Source organism: Sapajus apella, unplaced genomic scaffold (genome assembly GCF_009761245.1).
Source record: "Sapajus apella isolate SASKATOON/1434 unplaced genomic scaffold, GSC_monkey_1.0 scaffold92, whole genome shotgun sequence".
Taxonomy (NCBI): domain Eukaryota; kingdom Metazoa; phylum Chordata; class Mammalia; order Primates; family Cebidae; genus Sapajus; species Sapajus apella.
The window spans coordinates 3,309,855-3,320,886 of NW_022437032.1; positions in this window are offsets into that span (position 1 = coordinate 3,309,855).

Sequence of the window (11,032 nt, forward strand, 5' to 3'; positions counted from 1 at the left end):
CTCAGAATCAGGAATGAGGAAGAACTCTGTGAATAAAGTCTATTTGAAGAGGAATGATGACCATAGAGGAAACAAACAGCCAAGGCAATGCCAGAAAAATTGAGTCTAGGAAACAAATATCTCAGCCTCCTCTCTTCTCTCTTATTTCTTGCCAGTTTGCCCAGCTGAAAGGCAGTGAGTTAGGGTGCTTGGAAATGGATCTGTCCTACCCAGCCAGAGAGCTGGGTAGGACAGGGTGGCAAGCTGCCCTGCCAGGGCAAATAGAGCATGACGTGTATACCTGGTTGATCACTGTGAATTTTTCAGCCCACAGCAGATTTGGGGAAACCAGAAGCAACTGTTGCTAAATGCAGTACATGGTCATGCCCAGAAGGAAATGTCTAACAACAACAAAGAAGAAATCAATTTTTCCCGCAAATACTGATATTCTAATATGCGAATAGGAACATTTTCAAGTTTCATTCAAAGAATACAGATTCTCTCCCCAAAGAAATTCAAATAGAAATCATAAAGAATGGGACCATTTAGGATTGAGCCCCAATTCTCCATGGTGCCAGAGGACATCCCTGTAGTACAGATGCCTAAATAATTTAATAGCAAGCATCCCAAAAAAGCTTTTAAAAATCCATAAACTTATCTTAAGCAGGTAGAGACATTTGGGAATTTTCTATAGGGCTTTTTTCCCACAGTAGATAAGATTTATTTGCTAATTTGTGAAACACACAATAACTAACATGTTATTGAGTTCTCACTATGTGCTCTATATACTAGGCACTTTACACACAAATGTCATCTCATCTTCACCCCAGCCTTATAAGCAAGCATGATTATTTCATTCTTATTTTACACATGGCAGCTAGATAAGGTGCCCAGAGTCCCACGGCTGGTAAGACACAGTGCCAGGTTTAAACCCAGGCAGTCTTGCTCCAGAGCCTGTCCTCCTAACTAGACTCACAACCTGTCTAGCTCACATTTACAGCACCTGCTATGTGTAAGCAAAATGCAAATGAGATGATTAAAAAAAGAGAGAAAGAAAAGAAACAAAAAAATATACTCATGGCACTTCGATGAGTCTATAGTGTAGAAAAAGTACATGGAAATCCATGGTATGTTATTCCTTCTATTGTCATGTAACAAATTATTACCAATTTAGCAGCTTAGCATAATGAGCTCTCTCCATTCATGAGCTCTCAGTTCAGTTGATCAGAAGCCCAAGCATGGCATGGCTGGGTTCTCTTCTCGGAATCCAACAAGACTGAAATCAAGCTGTCGGTTAAGCAGCATTCATAGCTGGAGGGTCTGGGGAAGGATCCATTTCCAAGCTCATACGAGTTATCAACAGAATTCAGTTCCCTACAGTTGTAGGACTGAAGTCCCCATTTTATTGCTGGCTCACAGCTCATAGAGGCCACCCATACTCCCTGCCATGTGGCCCCTTACATCTTCACAGCCAGCACTGGAGATCCTTCCTCATACCAAATCCTATGCATTCTCTGACTCTCTCTACAGGAAGAGCATGATCTCCTTCGAGGGCTCACCTGATTAGATCAGGTCCACCCAAAATAATCCCCTCATCCTGATGTCAACTAATTATGCATCATAATTACAATGGTAAAAATCCCTTTTTCCATGGGAGTGATATCTCATCATATTCACAGGTTCCTCCCACACTCAAGGGGAGGGGATTACACAGGGGTGAGGGTCACTGAAAGTCATCTTAGAATTCTGCCACCAACACCTGGCAATGCTTTACAAGAGGCATTCATGAGATGGTCATGAAGCAGTGTGGCACTGGCCCACGTGACCTTCTAATAAATTATATATTTAGCATATTATACTAATACATAATTATAATAACATTATATATAATATCACATATATTTATATCATATACAAATATTTATATAGTTTATATAATATACAAAATGTTTATGTTTATAAATTATCTATAATATATATTTATATATTGTATTAGTCCATTTTCATGCTTCTATAAGGATATACCCGAGACTGGGTAATTTATAAAGAAAAAGAGGTTTAATGGACTCACAGTCTCACGTGGCTGGGGAGGTCTCACAATTATGGCAGAAAATGAGGAAGGCACAAAGTCATGTCTTACACAGTGGCAGGCAAGGCAGCATGTGCAGGGGAACTGCCCTTTATAAAACCATCAGATCTCATGAGGCTTATTCAATATCACTAGAACAGCACAGGAAAAACCCACCCCCATGATTCAATTACTTCTCAATGTGTCCCTCCCACAACTAGTGGGGATTATGGGAGCTAAAATTTAAGGTAAGATTTGGGTGGGGACACAGCCAAACCATATCATGTATATAGGAACTTGAGTTGCAAGTTTTCCATAGTGGTTAAAATTTGTTATAACTTACATATAAGTTATAAATATATTGATATTATATATAATACAAAAGATATTTATATTATCATATTATTATTATAATACAATAGATATTTATGTTATATATATCTATATAACTTATATATCTATATTAGGATATAGAAAGTAATTAATTAGCCTTGCAACCCTGGAGTCAGACTATGGGGATCCTCCCTGGACTCAGTCTCTATTGTTCCGGTTGTTTAATTCCACCAAACTTTGGAGAAGTTTCCTGCTCTGATGTCCAATAAATGACAGTATATTTCTCATAGGGTTGCTGTAAGGAGTAACAATTAAATCCATGTGGCTTCCTAGCACAGCACCTGGCAAGGAGTAGGCACTGGGTACTCTTAGCTATTAGAATTAATATTAGCATTGCTGTTAATATCTTTATTACTATTCATATTTGAGTGATTTAGCCAGGATTGAAATAAGCCTCGACTGAGTTCACAGCACAGCTGAGAAAATTTCCATTGCTTGTGTGGTTTCACATGAATTCTGGGAGCAATAACCCTGGTCACTGATGCATCAACTATGGAATAAATGCCAGTGGCCGCAGGCAAGAAAGAAACAAGAACATCCCATATTCCAGCTCCATTTACAAGATGGCTTATTGCTTTTATAGATCCTTCAGACAAGGGTATAAAGGCTTCCAGAGAGAAAAGCCTGAGATATTCTAATATGTATATGGACAGAAACATTTGTAAGATGCCTCTTCAAAGCATATGGCCTCCACCCAAAGCAGACAAGCAATTGGAAACAGAAAAAGTTCTCCCCATATCTATTTAAGCTCTAACAAGCTTCTCTTTTGCATCCACTTTAATTTAAACAACATTGTATGTCAGGCTACTTCCTGCAAGTTGCAACTCATTTCAGCTCCTTTGGCATCATTACTCAAGAGAAGGCACTCACGGAGACAAGGTGTGGTGTTGTTTCCATTACCGGGGACTGTGTCCTTTCCAGAAACAACACCCTCTTTAACTGGTGAGAACCGTTTTCTGATTTTGTCTAGAGCAGTGGCCTCCAAAGAAGGAAATAAGCAGAAAAAAGACATTAGACCTTCTATTTATACTTACTTCAAACTAAAAATAAGAAAGAAATTAAACTGTGTTATATTTTAATAAGCAGCTTGACACTTGCCCCATTCCCTCTGCATCAGTTACATATGGTATTGAGAAATTCTGAGAGAAGGTGGGAATTCTACAGCTCAGAGGAATTGGGGATGGGGGAGACGATGGCATTCTTTTATTATTATTATTATACTTTAAGTTCTGGGATACATGTGCAGAACATGCAGGTTTGTTACATAGATATACATGTGCCATGGTGGTTTACTGCATCCATCACCCCATCATCTACAGTAGGTATTTCTCCTAATGCTCTCCCTCCCCTTGCCTCCCACCCCATGACAGGCCCTGGTGTGTGATGTTCCCTCCCTGTGTCCAGGTGTTCTCATTGTTCAACTCCCACTTATGAGTGAGAACATGCAGTGTTTGGTTTTCTGTTCCTGTGTTAGTTTGCTGAGAATGACGGTTTCCAAGTGCATCCATGTCCCTCGTCCTTTTTTATGGCTGCATAGTATTCCATGGTGTATATGTGCCACATTTTCTTTATTCAGTCTATCATTGATGGGCATTTGGGTTTGTTCCAATTCTTTGCTATTGTGGGTAGTGCTGCAATAAACATACGTGTACCTGTGTCTTTATAGTAGAATGCAAATCAATAAACGTAATCCATCACATAAACAGAACCAATGACAAAAACCACATGATTATCTCAATAGACGCAGAAAAGGCCTTTGATAAAATTCAACACCCCTTCATGTTAAAAACTCTCAATAAACTATGTATTACTGGAACATATCTCAAAATAATAAGAGCTATTATGACAAACTCACAGCCAATATAATACTGAATGGCAAAAGTTGGAAGTATTCCCTTTGAGAACTGGCACAAGACAAGGATGCCCTCTCTCACCACTCCTATTCAACATAGTACTGGAAGCTCTGGCCAGGGCAATCAGGCAAGAGAAAGAAATAAAGAGTATTCAAACAGGAAGAGAGGAAGTCAAATTGTCTCTGTTTGCAGTTGTCAATGGCATTCTTGCTGCCTCTAGCCTACAGTCTATTGAGGTTTCTTGCAATTTATACATGCCTAGTAATGTGGATTCACAAACTGCATTATCTCCTCTTAACTATAGCAGCTCTCACTAAAAGGACTAGTGGCTTAAAAATTCCTACAAAGTAATCTGAATTGAAGGAAATATTAACAATGCAAGCATCTGCAGGCAAGGAGAAAATGGCTGTAACCTCTCCCATCATTAATAGGAGCTTTTTATCAGTTGTATTGTGATGAACAGAAAACCAAACATCACATGTTCTCACTCACAAGTGGGTCTTGAACAATGAGAACACATGGACACAGAGAGGGGAACAGCATGCACCAGTGCCTGTGGAGTATGGGGGGCTAGGGGAGGAATAGCAGGGGGTGGGGGATTGGGGAAGGATAGCATTACGAGAAATACCTAATGTAGATGACAGAGCGATTGCTGCAGCAAACCACCATGGCATGTGTATACCTATGTAACAAACCTGCATGTTCTGCATATGTACTCCAGAACTTAAAGTATAAATAAATTTTCTTTTAAATGATGATGAGCAATGCCGATCTGTCAAAACAAACAAACAAAAAAATGAAGTTATCAAGCAGATTATGTAACATATATATTTACATTTAAAACCATGATCTGATATTTTCTGGACTAGAATATAGGCTCCAGAACAGCAGGGATCTTGTTTTTTCCATGCTTTTTACTCATATTCTTAGCTTGGCACACAGCAGGCATCCCATACATATCTATTAATAAATGGCTTAATCTGTAATGATGAGGTATACCTTTTTCAGAGATAGCCTCAACCATCTCTCTCATTCCTTAGGCTAGCTTACAATGTGATCTTGCTATTCCCTCATCAAGAAGTATAGTCTAATTCCCAGCCCTTGAGCCAAGGCAGGTTTATAACAGCTTTGATGGATAGATTATGGCAGAGGGAATGCTACGTGATTTCCAAGGCTGTCAGGAAAAGCCACACACCTTCCCTATCTGGTTTCTCCTGAGCTGCTTATTCTGAAGAAAGCAAGAGTTGCTATTCAAGAAGTCCAGCTACACTGAGATCATAGTGGTAAAGGGTCCCATGAATGCTCTGACCAACAGCCCCAGTTGAGTTCCCAAAGCTGCCAGCCATGGCAATGACACAACTTGAACATCCTTCAAATGACTGCAGCCTCAGCTTCATCCAATATCAGACTGCACTACACAAGGGACTCCAAGTGAGAACCGGTCAGCTGAGCCCTTTCCTAATTCCTGACCCAGAAATCATGAGCAAAACAAACTTGTGAGTTTAAATCACTAAACTTGGGGATCATTTGTTACATGTTACTAGACAACCAAAACAATAAACCTTCTCCCAAATGTATTTAAGGCTTAAAATTTTTTATTTTTTGTTTTTTCGAGACAGAGTTTTGCTCTGTTGCCCAGGCTGGGGTGCAGTTGTGTGATATCGGCACACTACAACCTCTGCCTCCTGGGTTCAAGCAATTCTCCTGCCTCAGGCTCTGAGTAGCTGGGATTATAGGTGCCCACTACCATGCAGGGCTAATTTTTGTATTTTTAGCCAATTTTTAAAAATTTTGTGATTTTGGGAGATTGAGGCAGGTGGATCACCTGAGATCAGGAGCTCAAGACCAGCCTGGCCAACATGATAAAACCCCGTCTCTACTGAAAATACAAAAATTAGCCAGATGTGATGGTAGATGCCTGTAATCCCAAATACTCAGGAGGCTGAAGCATGAGAATCACTTGAACCTGGGAAGTGGAGGTTGCAGTGAGCAGAGATTGTGCCAGCAGAGATTGTGCACTGCAGCCTGGGCAACAAGAGTGAAACTCTGTCTCAAAAGCAAAAAAGAAGTGTAGTCTAATTTCCCAGCCCATAAGCCAAGGCAGGCTTATAACTGCTTTGATGGATAGATCTTATTCACGAGGATTCCACTCTCATGACCAAATTACCTACTAACAGTCTCTTATGTCATGTGAGGATACAATGAAAAGTCAGTAATCTGCAGTCTAGAAGAGGACCCTCACCAATCCTAACAATGCTGGCACCCTAGTTTCGGACTTCCAGCCTCCAGAACCATGAGAAATAAATGTTTGCCATTTAAACCACCCAGTCTATGGTATTTTTTCTATGATGGCTCAAACTGAGACACCATTTAAAATTATAACCGCTTAGGTATGCTTTATAGTGGACATAAGATATCAACACTTCAGTGCAACTATGTAATGTATAAATAAGAATACGAATATTGAGAATGCATGTTTAAAATATTGTAAATCAGAGCACAAAATTAAATTGCTAGCTTGGGAAATGAAGAAAATAAATCAAGCCTCTCCCAGCCTTCTGCACATTTCAAGGGATTCTTGGACTTTTGTTATCCAGGCCTGGCCTCACTTTAATGAATCCCATCTTGTGTATCTAGGAGGCAATGTGCAGTGCTCACATGCCATCTATGCCGTATTTGTCAGACCTCTTGGATTCATCCCGGTTCTGCTTCTCACTCCCTCTGCACATTTACGCAAATTACTCTAACCTTCCCCTCCACCCTTTTTCTTGAGACAAGAGGGAGTGCAGTGGTGTGATCACAGCTCATTGCACACTCAACTTCCCAAGCTCCAGTGATTCTCCCACCTCAGCCTCACAAGTAGCTGGGACTACAAGTGTGCACCGTCATATTCAGCTAATTTATTTTATCTTATTGTTATTATTAATATTATTATTTTTAGAGATGGGGGTTTCACTAGGTTTCCCAGGGTGGCCTCTAACTCCTGGGCTTAAGTGATCCTCCCACCTCAGCCTACCATAGTGCTGGGATTACAGGCATGAGCCACCATACCCATCTTCTAACCTTCTTCTGAGCCTCAATTCCTAATCTGTAAAAGGAGACTTACGAGACTAGATAGCTCATAAGGTTATTATGAAGATCAAAGGAAAAACTTTCAGTAAAGAACCTATGCAGCATTGCATGTGGGTAGCAGAGTCAGCCCAGATAGTCAATACTCAACAGACATCAGCTGCATCATCATTCTCATTAACAGTGGGGGCAACCTCCCAAAGAACACAGAAAAGGCAGGAAAGGCATGCACAATGGGGCCACAGAGCAGATTCTAAGCAGTGGTCCAATAGACTCGAATGGGCAAGATCAGTCTTGTAAAGAGAAAAAAGAATAATCATCATAACTTCTCAGTAAAAGGTCTCTGGACATATTAGCTGTCACAAGATTCCATATCAGATACTGAAGCAACTTGATGACAGAACAAAGAGGGAAAATAAGAACGACCTTGTTCTAAACTTTGGATACACTCAGTGATGTTCATATTTTATTTCTAAAGGACATGAAAAAGATTATTTTCTAGACCATTTGAGTAGGAATCATAAACCCACAGACAGGAACTCTTAATCCACCTCTGAAGCTGTATATTTCATTCTTTCCTGCCCTTCGAAGCCCTGCCCACCATGGCCAGCCTGTAGCCATCTCTTGGACAGAGCAAATAATGCTATTGATTTGAAAGATAAAATACCATGCTGGGGAGAGGAGTGGAACTGCTAAGAGAGAGACTTTAATTTGGGGAAAAAAGGATTGGTTTCATGAATTTTCTCTTTAAAGACATTTGAAGCTGATGATTAAGGAGAAAGCACCATAATCATAAGTCATATCAGGGTTGTATCTTATTTTTAACAAAAGGGTTGGTTTGAATATGTCCAACCAGCTAATGAAGAAGGTGCAGAAATAAAACTGGATGGTCACATCTCATTGGGATAGACTGAGCATCTCGATTTTGTGGTCGTTTTCTCTCTAACCATAATGACTGTTTTCTAGAACTTTCGATGAGACATTTGAATGCAGATGGCCTGACCAAAGGTGGTCTCCTCATAGATCTGGTTGTCATCTAAAATTCTCATCAAGTTCTTTCTTTTTTAACTGACAGGAATGTAAAATGCCCTCATCTTAACAAGATCTTAAATCATATAAAAATGAAACATGTTGCTTAGCAAAATGTACCATAAGTGAAGTAAGAAGACAAACAATAGATTAGGAAAGATATTTAAAACACATAATATAGACTTATGATTGATCCTTAAAATATAAAGAGTTTCTACAAATAAACAAGAAAAACAGCAATGATCCATTAGCTAGATGATCAATTACTGAAGAGGAATTCCAAATGATCCCAAAGCACCAAAAAAACCCAAAACCAAACAACAACAACAAAAAAAACCCACACATATGTTTTACTCATTAAACTGACAGTATCAAGGGTGAAAAAAAAAAAAATCTGGGATAGCAGTGATTTGGAGAAATATACTGGTGAGAATGTGAATTTCTGTAAACTTTCTGGAAAGTAATCATCTGTGTTCATTTAAATTAAAATTATACATACCCTTTGACCTAGCAATCCTACCTTTGGAAATATATCCAAAAGCAACAGTGTACAAAAATATGTTTTAAAAAACGATGTGTTTATGTGTCTAGCCATACATACATACATACATGCACTTGTGTCTGGTTATAATACCATAGAAAAATGACTAGAAGGATATGCACTAAGCTGTTAAAATTAGTTACTTTCAGAGAGATGGAGATGGAGAGGAATAGAGAAAAAAAATCCTTACGCACTAAATTAGTATTCCTGCTATGATTCACTGATATTTATTTTTTAACTTTTTTTAAATAAAGAAAATAGAGAACTTGAAACTTCACCATGTTTTCTTACATCAAGCCACATATAAATCACACCCTTCCTTCTCATGAAGAAGAGTTTCTGGTCTTTAAAAGATTAAGTTCCAAATGGTGGATCCTTGTACTTTGGACCACTGGGGATGGATGGTGAAAGTGTGGGAAAAAAGGAGATGGGAAAGAGAGGAAAATCATGGAAAAAGTCAAAATCTTGGAATTTTGCATTTCAGAGTCATGTAAAACAGACAGACAAAAAGCAATGATGAGAACTTTTCTCACATAAAATATCTCCTATTATGCTCCCCAAATTACAAACATATTTGAGATTTGCCAAGTACAAATATTCTAGTACTTCAAAAATGAAATATAACATTTAGATAGACTCAGGATATTTTTTAAGTACCTACCGACTCTCAGTCACCCTCCAGTTGCTTTCAAATATCGATTTCATCTCCAGAACATTCCAGTGGTTGCGTCAGCAAGCACTCCTAGTCATTGGCACTTTAGTTTGAAATACTGTCATGAGCCACTCCAGTTTCGGAGGGAGATTCTTCTGGAGTACAAGAAAATTTGGCCTAAAGGAGATGTTTTCTGGGGCTTCTTTTGGCAGCAAATGTAAACATCTAATTTTATCTGACTTAAGCATAAAAGGGCCTTTATTGTCTTATCACAGAATTTTTTTGCAATAAGCCTACTCCCAGGGCCATATCCAGCCATTCCAAGATTTCATCAGGATTCTTTCTCTAATTTTCATCTCTGCTTACCCTAATGCTGGCTTTATTCTCTGGCTGACTCTCCCTTCACAGTAACAGAGGATCTAGCATGCATTCTATGCACTTTGCAGCCCTAGTGAAAAGATGGTTTCTTGTTCCCCATAGAGTCCATTAAATTACCTTGTCACATGGGAACCAAGGGGAAGGAGTCAAATCTATTCAAACCCTATGAATTGGGATGAGGGAGACATGGTTCCTCCAAAGGAAATTTGAGATGTTATTATCAGAAGAAGGTCTGGACTTGGGGTAAGCGAAGCAACATATGTCTGTTTCAGAGAATAAGAGGAAGGAGTGATTTAAGCCACAGTGTCCTGCAGATTCCAAGGAACCCTGTAGCACAAAGCCTGCCATGTGGTGAATATGGCTATGAGTGAGAAATCAGGGAGCCCTAGAAGGTCACACGAGGATAGTGGAAACATCTGGCCTGCTGATTCAAAGTCTATGTTTGAAATCCCCTCATGAGAACCTTGGGATATGAGCTCTGTTAAAAAAAAAAAAAAAAAAGGATACCCCCTGCTATGTCTGCCCACAAGCCTATAGATTTGAGAAGGGCATAAATTTAGGTCTTATGAACATGGCCTCTGACATCAAACCATGGCCATCTCCCTCCTGCCCTACCTGCCACCCATTAGCTTGTGATGTGTGGAAGTGATTTAACTTTCCTGGGTTTCATTTCCTCATCAGGAAAATGCAGCCAATTGCCAACTACATGGACTCCTGGCCAGCATTGCATGAGATAGTGTTTTCTGCAAGAGTTGCATAAGGGAAGAGCTAATAGCATAGGAAATGGAACCTCATGTTTGGGAGGAGTTTGCTCTCCTGCTAACCAGTGAAGTGAACTTGCTCTGAAGTTGTTTCCACACCTGGGAAGAAGTAAAGTTGATGATAGCACCTGCCTTCTACAATGTTCTGTAGGATTAACATCACAGGTGTTCTCCACTCTGCCGGCAGATAGCAAGAACTCAACATATGGCAGCTGCTGGGACTCTCACTCAGATGCAAGTCTCATGAGCTCAAGGCTCTGTGTCTGTCTTAGCTGAGCTGTAACTTAGAACTGTGCCTGGCACATAATG